The following is a 13,394-nucleotide window of genomic DNA, read 5'->3' on the forward strand; positions in this document are numbered from 1 at the left end:
CACCAGCTGAACAGTTACGCACCTAGCGTGGAAGCTGCACACCTTGGCTTCCCCATTTCATGCCCACTCAGCAATGCGGCCAGCTTTCCCATCCATCACAGGGAATGGATTGTACGTGTGCATAGTTTTTTTTCCTTTTTTGAAAGAAGCAGAGCTATGAAGAAATATTTCTTCTCTGAAGTTTATCAGATGATATTCTAAAAAATGCAGCTATCTTGCTTCTCTCCAAAGCAGCAGAGTTTAGTTCCTTCAACTTTATTGACTCAAAGCAGCAAATCAATTAAACTGTATCTACCTATTTAGCAATTATTGCCTTAATAGCATTATTATAGGTACCACGTACCAATGCAATATGGTTGATCCTGCGTCAAAGGACTTCCATTCTAAGGGTACCATTTATATCACCTTAGCAATAGGCTACCTAGAAAGATATGTTGCTGAACCTTCTGCCAGCATTTTAAAAACATTCTTGGAATTCTCTTGCATTCTTGAAAATGTATGACTCCTTACTGTTCTAGTTTCACATGCAAATTATCCAAATTTCACACGTACAATAAGATAAATGGGTGAAGGCAAATGAAACAAATCTCATTAAATTAGGTGATAAATGTATTTCATATAACACCAACGTAATTGCAGAATACAAAAATCTTGTAGAATGAGGGGAGTAATTTTTTACAAAACCAGAAAATGAATAACTATGGACACCATATTAAGATTATATAACATTATCGTAAATTAAAAAAAGATGTCCAGAAATTATGAGTATCACATATAATATCTTAGTGACTTTTGTAATAATTAAAAGCCAAACAACAAAAACAAACTCCAAGTCAGAAACCATCAAAATAGAAGAAAACAATGACAAGTAAAAAGCAGAGTACACGAATGGAAAAATGAACAAGAAAGGTGGCACGAACACGTGGAGTGATCTAAAAGTGACAAGATTCATTTCTAAACGTCAGCTATAACAAAACAAAATGAAACACTCTGAGAAGTCCCAGAAAAGGAAGAAGGAGAAAAGAAACCTATTTTGAGATTTTAGAAAGGAGTCTACAACTCCAAACCTATTATTTGTGTACTGATAATGCTGAATGTCAAAAATGCTTCAGGTAGCTTTTATTTACAACTTCTTACTCAGCTATTACTTTCACCCAAGGGGACTATCAACTATGTTATGGATTGAATATGTCCACTCAAAATTAACCTTCAGTGTAGCTGTACTTGAAAATGGGATTCCTAAGTAATAATGGTTAAATGAGGTCATAAAAGTGGGGCATATATCCAACAGGATTAGTGCCCTTATAAGAGGAGACACTGTATGCAAGTACCAGGGGAAGGCCATCACAGCCATCCACAGCCCTAGGGGAGAGCCCTCACCAGACATCAACTCTGCTGGCACCCTGATCTTGGATTTCCAGCCTCTAGAACTGTGAGAAAATAGATGTCTGCTATTGAAGTCACCCAATCTACAGTATTTTGTTATGGTAGCCTGAGCTAAGACAAACTATATCGAAAGTTTTTATTTCTTTCCAAGTTGTTTTCCTTTGTGTATTTACTGCAATTGTAAATTACCTAATAGACTTCCTGACAAATGCTATTTAGTGACTAGACTACTTCCAAAAATAAAAGCATGAAGTATTTTCCTTCTTTTCTAAAAAAATTTCAGTTATATAAAAAGTCATATTGAATGATACATAAGAAACACATATCTAACATAGGAATTTAAGAAAAATTTAAGAAATAAAATATAAATAAATTGAAATTATCTGCACATGTACATGCTCATCTCATTCCTTTTCACTGTTATTCATATATAAAGGTATATAACCATAAAAATGCAGAAGTGTAGCCGGGTGCTCAGTGACTCATGCCTGTAATCCCAGCACTTTGGGAGGCTGAGGCAGGCGAATCACAAGGTCAGGAGTTCGAGATCAGCCTCACTAACATGGTGAAACCCTGTCTCTACTAAAAATACAAAAATCAGCCAGGCGTGGTAGCACATGCTTGTAATCCCACCTACTCAGGAGGCTGAGGCAGGAGAATCACTTGAACCTGGGGGGTGGAGGTTGCAGTGAGCCGAGATCACGCCACTGCACTCCAGCCTGGGTGACAGAGCAAGACTCTATGTCAAAAAAATAAAACAAAACCAGAAGTGTATTCTCGAGGTTTTACACTTTATATAAAAACTAATGAAAGGCTTTCTTTTTAAACTTTTTTTTTACAGAACATGTTTTTAAGATTTATCTACATGTATGCTCTAGTTCCTGTCTTTTAATCATTGTGTAGTACCCCATTGCAGGACACATTACAATTTTGTTTAAGGATATTTAGTTTGTTTTCAGGTTTCCTGTTTTGGGATTATTTTTTTCCCTGTTATAAATAATGTTGCAACAGACATTCTTACACGTCTCCTAGGGAATCTGAACAAGGGTTTTTCTATAGTGTGTCACCAAGAGTTGGCAGTTCTGGGTCTTAGAATATGCACATCTTTAAGATGACTGTTTTCTAAAGTGTTTTTATCTGTTTACATTTCCACAGCAGGTCTGAAATTTCTCTTTCTTTTACGTCCTTGTCAAAACGTCATGTTATTATACTTGTAAATTTTTGCTAATTTCATAGGTAAGAAATAAACCACCGTGATTTGAATTTACATTTCCCTGAATATGAGCGAGGATGAGGTTTTGTTCATAGGTTTACTGGATTTCCTCTTCTGTGAATTACCGGACCCATTTTCCTATTCGGTTGTTTGCCTTTGAAAAAATAGATTTGTATCACTACAACAGGTATTTATAATGTATGTTAAGAAACCAAACTCTTTATATTTTTGGTTAAGAAATAATTAGAATCCAATAATAGAATCCAGTTTATTTATTTTTTTTTTATTTTTTGAGACAGAGTCTCGCTCTGTTGCCCAGGCTGGAGTGCAGTGGCCGGATCTCAGCTCACTGCAAGCTCCGCCTCCCGGGTTCACGCCATTCTCCTGCCTCAGCCTCTGGAGTAGCTGGGACTACAGGCGCCCGCCACCTCGCCCGGCTAGTTTTTTATATTTTTTAGTAGAGACGGGGTTTCACCGTGTTAGCCTGGATGGTCTCGATCTCCTGACCTCGCGATCCACCCATGTCGGCCTCCCAAAGTGCTGGGATTACAGACTTGAGCCCCCGCGCCCGGCCGAATCCAGTTTATTTTTTTAAAAAATAAGATTTTAGGTAATTTGGTAAAAGAATTTACAAACTTCTATTTTTTTTACTTTGGATCTATGCAAATATGCTTTTAGATGTTTGCTACTTCTAAAAGCTTTAGATTTAGGCTTTCGAATCTTGAATATTCAAATGCCTCTTTTTCTGTTGAATAAATCCCAATTTCTACTTATTTTAATGAGGAGTACAGGCTAGAATGACAATATGCACAACACCTTATGTTTTTCACTTTCCTCCCCATACCAGTACTTGCCAGGGTTTGTTCATTGTTACCAAGCTATGTTTCATAAACTTGTTTCTACAGTAGCATAAAGGGCTAGTCATTTAGGGTGTATTTTTATGAAGGAACTAATCGAAGAAGTGCTGATGTTCAATGAGAAATGCTTCATGACTATTTCATTGCCTTCATAGGGCAGGAGTCAATAAAGTAAACTCAAAATAAAGCATTTTAAAATCACATTTCCTTAAATCTGTCCATTTTGAACAGTGAAATAAAAATGCCAAGTGGCTCTTATGGACATAGCTTGACCATGCAAATTATTCCAGTGCTAGAATCCCATGGCAAGAAAGATACAAATTTTACACACACACACACACACGCGCACACACACACACACACACACACACACAGTAAAAAACAAAGGGAGAGAGAGGATGCAGCCATGGAGCTATCATATTCTCAGACTCAGGACAATTACATTTGTCATAGACATGATGAAGAAAGATAAAGTAGGAATTTGCTTCCCTCCCCTGCTTTTGTCTTTGCTTTTACAATTCTTTAGGGATGCATACATACTGTTTTATAAGACAATACTAGCAAAAGAGATTTCAGAAATGGCAGAAAATATTATATCTGACAAAGAAAAGGCAGGGAGATAGAAAATAGAACAAACTCATAAAATTGTTTTAAGCTAGGAAGTGACAATTAGAAAAAAATTAAATTGAAACTACTAGATACAAGAAAACTTGTTGTTGTAGTTATATGCCAATAGATTTAAATCATTAAGACCTTTCATAATATATACAATAACATTTTATCTAAAAGGCAAGTTTTTGAAGTCACTTAGGATTTCATTTACTCAGATTAGGGGCTAATACCCAAAGTATATAAGGAACTCAAACAACACAATAGCAAGAAAACGGAGCGATTAAAAAATGGGCAAAGGACTTTGCTACGGTTTCACTGTATCCCCTTCAAACTTCACATTGAAATCTAATCCTCATTGTGCAGTAGTAAGAGATGGTGCCTTCTGGAAAGTGATTGAGTCCCTCATGAAGGGATTAGTGTCTTCATCAAAGTGCTGGAGGGATCTAGGTCAGGCCCTTTTTTGCTCCTCTGTCTTCTGTCATGTGAGGATACAACATTTGTTCTCACAAATGCTGTGAGGAAAATTTGGAAAACTGTATGAAAGCTCCTCAAAAAACTAAAAATGGAATTACCAGATAATCTAGCAGTCCCACTTGTGAGTATGTAGCCAAAGAAATGAAATCAGTATCTCAAAAAGATGTGGCATTCTCATGGTGAGACCATGCCGTATCTTCTTCAAGAAGAGGGAACAGCTCTTGGCTGCAGCATCATTCACAATAGCTAAGATCTAGAAGAGAGCTAAGTGTCCTTTGACAAATGGATAAGGAAAATGTGGTATATATACACAATGGAATATTACTTATTCAGCCTGAAAAAAGAGGAAATTCTGTCATTTGCGACAACATGGACAAACCTGGATGACATTTTGCTAAGTGAAGTAAGTCAGGCACAGAAAGACAGATAGTGGATGATCTCATATATAGAATCTAAAACAGTCGAACTCATAGAAATAAGGAGAATGGTGGTTACCAGAGGCTGGGGGCGAAAGACTGGGGAGATGCTGGTCAAAGGACGAAAAACGTCAGACAGGAGGAGTAAGTTCTATTGTGTATCATGGCGGCTAGAGTTAATAATAATGCACTGTGTATTTCAAACTTGCTCAAAGAGTAGAATTTAACTGTTCTTACCATAAGAAAGTGATATAGCAAAACACGTGGAAATACATATAATTATGATATGGTCAATTAAAATTGTTAAAAAGTATTTCATTTTTTCCTATTTATACAGTACTTGGGTTTTGAGAAAAACTTCATAATTTCCTTTAACATATTAAGCTCTAATTTCATCTCTATGAAGACAGTATTGTTTAACTGATGAGGCAATGGGAACAGGCAACTTGGCTGTTGAAGATATTGCAGTGTGAGTCAAGGGCTGACCTGGAGTTACAGTCCTTCTCCCCTGATGCAAAGCCCAGGATCAAGGGCCAGAAATCACTTTTTTATCTTTTTATACCAAGTATAAGACTTACATAGTACTTATCATGGAGAGACGGATGAGAGAACAGCTGTGAAAACTGAAAGGAAACAAGAAAATAGAAATGCAGATGGCTCCAAGAGGGAAAGGAGGAAGAATGAGAGAGAAGGCAGAAAGAACTGGGGAACAGAGAACACGTTTATCCATTTATCCATCCTTGAACCTCACCGAGCGCCCACCACAGCAAGCACTGTGCTGGGTGCTGGGAGTAAGAAGAGGGAACAGCCACAGTGGCTGCCACCAGTCTTTTCCTTCAAGCTGTGGGATACAGAATCCTCAATGTTCTATGGTGGAAGAGAACCTGGCCACTGTCCTTTCTACCCTCTTTGTCTTAGAGAAGATGGAGATCCAGAGAATTCAAGCAGTTGCTCCAGTTCAGACACAAGGACAGAGTGGCAGAAGCCACATTCTCCCAACTTCTATCATCAAGTCACCTCGGAACAGCCTTCTGAAATCCAAAGGGCTGCTAACAACATAGCTTCAGCACATTCTCTTACTTGACAGATCAATCCTGAACTCAGCTTTTCACAGCTCTTGGTGAACTCCACTGCTGCTGGGTCTCCTCTGCTATAGCTCTCAAACGTGCAGGCTAGACTAAGGGTTACTCACCTTGCTCCAAATTCCACTCAAAACCTGTGTTACAGGCTGGGCCTGGTGAGTCATACCTGTAATCCCAGCACTTTGGGAGGCTGAGGCGGATCACTGAAGGTCAGGAGTTCGAGACCAGCCTGGCCAACATGGCAAAACCCTGTTTCCACTAAAAATACAAAAATTAACTGGGTGTGGTGGCATGAGCCTGTAATTCCAGCTGCTCAGGAGGCTGAGGCAGGAGAACTGCCTGAACCCAGGAGGCAGAGGTTGCAGTGAGCCAATATCACGCCACTGCACTCCACCCTGGGTGACAGAGTGAGATTCTGTCTAGATAAAGAAAATAAAAGAAAACAAAACAAAACCTGTGTTATTGCACATTGCACCATCTCTTCCTCTTCTGCATTACTGCAGCACTTAAATGTCTATCTCATATGCTTAGCACAAAATACACCCTGACCTGTGTGTGAGTTTTATCTCCTTTCCCGATTACAAACTCTTAGAAAGGCAAAACAGGTCACTTTTTTCCTTCTCTTAAATCCTCCAGCATCCAGTGAAGTGTTGAGCAGAGAGACAGTATGTGGCAGCTTTTGGTTTATAGACATTACCTGCCTAACATTAACAAATACCTTAAGCTCTCAGAAGTTGAGGGCCAAGGTCATTGTCTCACCTATTTTTATAATGCCCACAAAATCTAACATAGTAACATAGTACTTGCTATACAGGATCTTCCGTAAACAGTAGCTGAACAGAATTTTATTTTTTTTAAAGTGAAGGTACACAGGGGAGGGTTTAGACTGTTTCCATTGTGCTGTCTTAAAGGAGACAGATGATTTTGAGGGTAATAATATATTTAGGGATCTCCAGGGCAACTTACAAGTCAAACTGCTAAACACTGGAACCTTCTCAAAATGAAGTGGTACAGAATTTAGAATACAGACCACCTGTCTTTCAGTCAGTTTGAGGGAGGCTCAATCCAAAAGACTGTTTCATAATTTCACATTTAACACAGCTTTAGACCTTAAACAGTGTTTAACGAGTATAAGCAAAATAGCTTCCACAAGATTTAATTACTTGTTTTATTGGGTACTTAATATATATTAAATACAGACCTCTAAGAAATGAACTAAAAAAAATTATCCATTCTGGAAAACTGTGGGTACCAATTAAGACCACATCAGAGAGTTTGAATGTGAAAAAATGAGTCAGTTAAGGGTAAGTGACATAATTAGAATCATATTTTAGTCAGAACTATAAAGGATGGATCAGAAGGATATAATACCAGTGGAAGAGAGATCACAAGTGGTTATAGAAATCATCTGGGTCAGATTATTCCAAAGTGGGGAGTATGCAGCCCAGGCAAAATGACCCACTGGGGAGAATTTTAAAATCAGTATTGAGATATAATTAACACACCATAAAAATGCCCTTGCATGTCGTCTAACTGTGCTGAACTCATTTATGAGTTTTCAAAAATTTTAATAGATCCCTAGGCACTGGGAAAAAATTTAGTTTTCTTTTATTTTTTTTAAATCTCAGCACTGTAAAATGTTAAGGCTTACTAATATTTCCTACTGGGATTGACAGTAGAAAATGTAGTTTATTTTATTTAAAAAGGCATCATATAGTAGAAGGTATCTGCTGAAATATTTAGTATTGGGATGAGGTGAATAGTCAAAAAACTGAGGAGACCAATGATCTAGGTAGAATATGACGAAAATCTGAAGGAGTAGGTGTAGAATATGAAAGAAATTGGCCAGGCGTGGTGGCTCATGCCTGTAATTCCAGCACTTTCAGAGGCCGATGCAGGCTGATCACCTGAGATCAGGAGGTCAAGACCAGCCTGGCCAACATGGTGAAACCCCGGCTCTACTAAAAATACACACATTAGCTGGGCATGGTGGTGCACGCCTGTAATCCCAGCTACTTGGGAGGCTGAGGCAGGATAATCACTTGAACCCGGGAGGTGGAGGTTGCAGTGAGCCAAGATAGCACCACTGTACCCCAGCCTGGGTGACAGAGTGACTTTGTCTCAAAAAAAAAAAAAAGGAAAAAAGAAAAAAGATATTTAGGAGGTAGAAGTGACAGGACTTTATGACAGAAAGTGTGGAAATGGGTGGGTGGGGGTGCGGTGAAGAAAGCAACTACAAGAATGACCTCCCCTGAAATCCCACAGCCCCTAAGGTCAGCTCCACTCACTTGACTCTGAGCACCACAGTCTTGTGGTCACACTACAGGACAAAAGGAGGGGTGGAGGTTACTTCAGTGTGAGAATCAAGCATAGGACTGCTTTGCTTCTGATCAGTGTCCATCACAAGTCTGACCAAAAGAGTATTTAGTACCCATGGATTCAAACTTATTTATATGAGAATAGTTGGAGTTCAAAGAAAACAGGCCTAGATATCAGGAAATGAAGACGTCCCGGGGCACCATTCTCTGAAGAAGCAAGGAAAGACCTAGGGGAGGCAGAGGTTCCTACAGTGTAGTGTCTAAGTGGGATCTGGAGCCACCTGCCGGCCTGGAGTGGAAGAGAAACACACACGTGTCCCTGGGCCCCAGCCTGGACCTGAATGACCTGCTGGGGCTGGGAAAGGTGCATTTTATGCAAGTCCTCACACAGCTGTTGTGCACACTGAAGTTTGAAATGACTTCTCTGGTGGGCAGAAAGGGAGGTCGTGAGCAGACTGTGAACAAGGCCAGCCATGCAGTTCTGTGTGTGGAGAGCTACACCAGAAGGAGAAGCAAAACTTGTATTTTCAAGCTAGTCTTTCCACCCCAACAGAAGAAAATGTGCTCTGGCAACACTGTCATGAAAAACAAAGAAGGGACTCCTCCTACACAGCAGAGCTGTGCAGAAAGTACCACGCCGCACTGGCAATAATCAATTTCAATGATTAAGGCTAATGTGTTTTGCATAAAAGACGAGAACAAATTAAAGCAAAGCCCACAAATGACAGAGTGACACTCTGTCTTGCAAAAGCACCAAACAATCTTTTAATTGAATGTCTAATTTTTTCCCAACACTGTTTATCTTTATCAGTGTTTCCAGCAAGGCACTCACGTTTTTATACCTGTATTTTGTAAAGTAAAATTACCCAAAAAGTTCTGGCATTTAGGGGAGTCAGAGCCAGGTTGTGGGGTATGGGGAAAAAAAAAAAGTAGCTGGTCTCATGGCTTCAGATCCACTGGCTAAAGCAGTAGTTCTCAACAGGAGTGGGTTGGATTTTGACCCCAGAAGATACTTGGCAATGTCTGGAGACATTTTTGGTTGTTAGAATTGGGGGGTTCCTATTGGTATCTAGTGAGTAGAAGTTGGGGACATAGCTAAAAATCCTACAATTAATAGGGCAGCCCCCCACGACAAAGAATTATCCACACCAAAACGTTAATGCTGCTGCGGTCGAACACGCCTGGGTTAAGGGATGGGAGCTAGTCTTTGCGGTACTGGAGGAATCCTACGGGCAGCCAGACATCTTCCAGGATTTGCTGGAGGCGCACTACAACCCCAGCATAGATATCCCCAAGAGCCTCAGGGGCTACTCCAAATACATGCTTAATTTTACATATATGTTTCTCAAAGGTAAAAATGTTATCTTTAGAAACAAACATTATGACTTGGCAAAGAAATTATACAGAGCTGTTGATAGAAAAATCCTTAAAAACATTCTAGAACCATCTCACTTTTCTGGATGGAAAACTGAGGCCCACAAAGCAAGTGCTGGGTGATGTAATTCAGTGGTGTGGCGGGATTGGCGGGGTGGGGATCATCTCATTTCTTTCCAAATAAGTTAAATTCCTGAAGTGATATGGTTCCCTTGTCTTACATGATACTGGAGGATAGTTCTTTTTGGTTATTAGTTTCTTATTTAAAATCTTCAATCCATAACTCTGATGATACTACATATGCATTTTTTGGAATCTCTGTGGATTTATGTTCAAAATGAAGGAAGATGTTTTAAAAAATTATGCATTCTATTTTTGGTTCCAGGGTAAGTCATCTGTTTGAAATAAGAGTGCTTACCCTGATAAATGTGTTTGCTTGCCTGTTCTGGTAAAAACACGCCAAAAGATGAACACATTCATACTTACTAGTATACAGTCCCTAGATAAATAGGCAAGCAGTACATTTTTTAAAGTATAAAGTAAACCGAACTGTAGATTTTATAGTGAGCGAAAATCAAGGAAACACCCATATATTGCTCTAAGCTGCACACATCTTCCACGAATGACATGCTTATTAACAGCCCTCAACTCACCTTCTCCCCTGGATCTTTTATAGAACTGAATATGAGAAAGACCCAATCTACTGAAAAAGAACAATGGGAAAGTCCATTGTAAAATTAATAGAGCAAAACTCAATTTTGGAAGGTATTCTTTTGCATCTAGTTACTCAATTTTTTCCCACCCCTTACATCCTGTAATGTGGTTTACCTTTTATAAGATATATGCTTTATGTGGTATGCTGTTTATGTTAAGTACCCACATTTAAAGCAGAGAAATGCATTTGCTTTAAGAGTTCATATTTTAGTTGGATAGATGGAGACGTCCACCAACATATCTTCTGGTCATCAATAAGAGTATTCCCTTTCTCTTAAAGTCGTAGTGTACTTGTTATCCTTAAAGATTAAATGCCATTGTGTCCTGTATGAACTGTACAGTAAAAGTAATGCTTACATGTAAGCATTCAATATATCCTAATGATAATTATGAATTAAAAACCAGAAGAATCTTTCCTGAAACCATGGATTCCTCCTTCTTACGACTAGTATTTCTGTTTTTTATAACGATGGCAAGACTTGAGCACATTCCCCTCCTCCACTTCCTTTTTACCTTCCATTCAGTCCCCCATCAAAGAAGGCCAATGTGGTTTCTATTCGCATGACTCCACCAAAACTGGTCTTGCTAAGGTTATCCAGTGATACAGTTTGGATGCTTGTCCCCTCCGAATCTCATGTTGAAATCTGATCCCCAATGTTGGAGGTGGGACCTGGTAAGAGGTGTTTGGGTTATGGGGGTAGTTCCCTCATGAATGGCTTGATGCCACCCTTAGGATAATAAGGTAGTTCTTGCTCTATCAGCTCAAGTGAAAGTGGGTTGTTAAAAAGAGCCTGGCACTTTCCCTTCCTCTCTCTCTTGCCATGTGACACATCTGTTTCTCTTTCCCCTTCTACCACCTTTTGATGCTTCCTGAGATTCTTACCAGAAGCAGATGCTGATACCATGTTTCTTGCACAGCCTGCAGAACCATAAGTCAAATAAACTTCTCTTCTTTATAAATGACCCAGGCTCTAGTATTCCTTTATAGAAACACAAAACGGACTGAGACACCCAACGACCTCCCAGCCACTAAATATGACCTATTTTTAATCTAAATTTTACTGGACCTTTCCCCCCTTTTCCTGGCACAACATTCTCCCTATTTGTATTAAATCTAAGTAACTTTTTGGAAAATTGCTTATCAAGTGCCTTAGTCTGCTTCTGAGCTCTGGTCACTGCAGCATTAGAGAGAAAGAAGAAAATGATCCAAGAAAGGTGTCTAAGAAGCAAGAGGGGAAATCAAGAGACGGCGAGGTGAGGCTCCAGAAGTAAGTCAGACACCACAGTCCCAGCTGTCCAAGCCACAATGACAGCCTGTTTCCTCTACTTCCATGAGCCACCAGAACTGTCCATTCCATACTTTCAAGGTCTCTCAAGCATTTCCACTACTATCCATTTCTTCTACAGCTACCTTAGTTATCTCTCCTCTGGATTACTGAAAATTCCTTTAAAAAGGGCCTTTCTGCTTATACTAGTGTCTTCTTCTAACAGTTCCTCGTGTTGTAATGAGAATAATTTTTAAAGCAAAATTGTGATCAAATTACTCTCCTGCGTAAAGTTATTATTATTATTTTGAGACGGAGTCTTGCTCTGTTGCCCAGGCTGGAGTGCAGTGGCGTGATCTCGGCTCACTACAACCTCCGCCTCCTGGGTTCAAGCAGTTCTCCTGTCTCAGCCTCCTGAGTAGCTGGGATTACAGGCATCCACCACCACTAATTTTTGTATTTTTACTAGAGACAGGGTTTCACCATGCTGGCCAGCTGGTCTCGAACTCCTGACCTCAGGTGATCTGTCCACCTCGGCCTCCCAAAGTGCTGGGATTACAGGCGTGAGCCACTGTGCCCGGCCTTAAAGCTATTATTTTGAGGATGCTGGGAACCACTGAAGCATCCTAAATCCTACACACGACAAACAAGGCCTTTCATGATTTGGCCTTTGCTGACCTCCGCAGAGGTGCATTTCTTGCTTTTTCTCAACACTGTGCTCATGTCACAGTTAAAAACTTGTGTGTGGTTCCTGCGTCCAGTGCTCCCTTCTCTAGGCCTTCGTTTCTCTGCTGGCTCATTCTCCTATCTCATCCCACATCTCACCTAACTGCCTCTCATCCTTTAAGCTTCCCATGAGGTACCACATTTCCTCCTTCACCTCCAAGGCCAGGCTAGATAATGTCCCTTCCTTGAACCTCCAGAGCTCGCTGGATTATCATTGATAATCGCTCCCTCTCTTGCCATGGGACACATCTTATGACATCAAAGATGTGTAGGGAGCTACTTAATACCAAGACTTGGTCGATCATAGTCAGATAAAACTATCTCTATGTAATGAGAAATTCACAAAGGAATCAAAAGTAGCTTCCAAAATCTTTAACTAGTCAATGGCAAGGGGGTACTGTAGACAGGTTTGTCTGGCTTGTAGGCAGTGTCCTTAGAAGAGTTTTAAGTGAAAAAGGACTTGATAAAACATGGCTTTTAGTAAGACTAATCTGACAACAGAAGGAGGCTTATGTAAACACACTTGGAGCAGGGTTCTGGTACACTTTATCTTTATTAGCTTGGAAAATCCAAATGTTCCATTCAGCTCCGCTCCGAGGGGTAGGGCAGGCCCTTTCCCATTGTACTATGAACTGTGGATTCCTGAAAATATTTTTGTATTCCTAGCACTAAACACAACCTGGAATGTGGTAAATGCTCAATAAAAATGAGCTAACAAATGAATGAAAGGAAAGCATGTTACCAAGCCAGATTATGAGCTGGTAGTTAAAACAAACAAAACATCAAGCATGGCTAATAAAGAACTAATACAAACTTTAGAAACTACATCAAAGTATATGTCCTACTCACTGAGACTCAATTACATCAGCTTCTCACATGAAGTGTAAAATCCAGCGTATTGCATTTCTGCCCAATTTATACAATATGCTATCACAGGGCAATATGCTATCATAAACT

The 13,394-nt window shown here is 39.7% G+C and overlaps 1 protein-coding gene across 9 annotated transcripts in view; it reads right to left on the reverse strand.

Annotated features, from left to right (window-relative positions):
- Nucleotides 1–13,394, reverse strand: part of PSD3 (pleckstrin and Sec7 domain containing 3) — a 720,908-nt gene that overhangs the window by 30,737 nt on the left and 676,777 nt on the right. The gene's annotated exons all lie outside the window — the stretch shown is intronic.

Source organism: Rhinopithecus bieti, unplaced genomic scaffold, assembly GCF_001698545.2.
Source record: "Rhinopithecus bieti isolate Rb0 unplaced genomic scaffold, ASM169854v2 scaffold_2888, whole genome shotgun sequence".
Taxonomy (NCBI): Eukaryota; Metazoa; Chordata; class Mammalia; order Primates; family Cercopithecidae; genus Rhinopithecus; species Rhinopithecus bieti.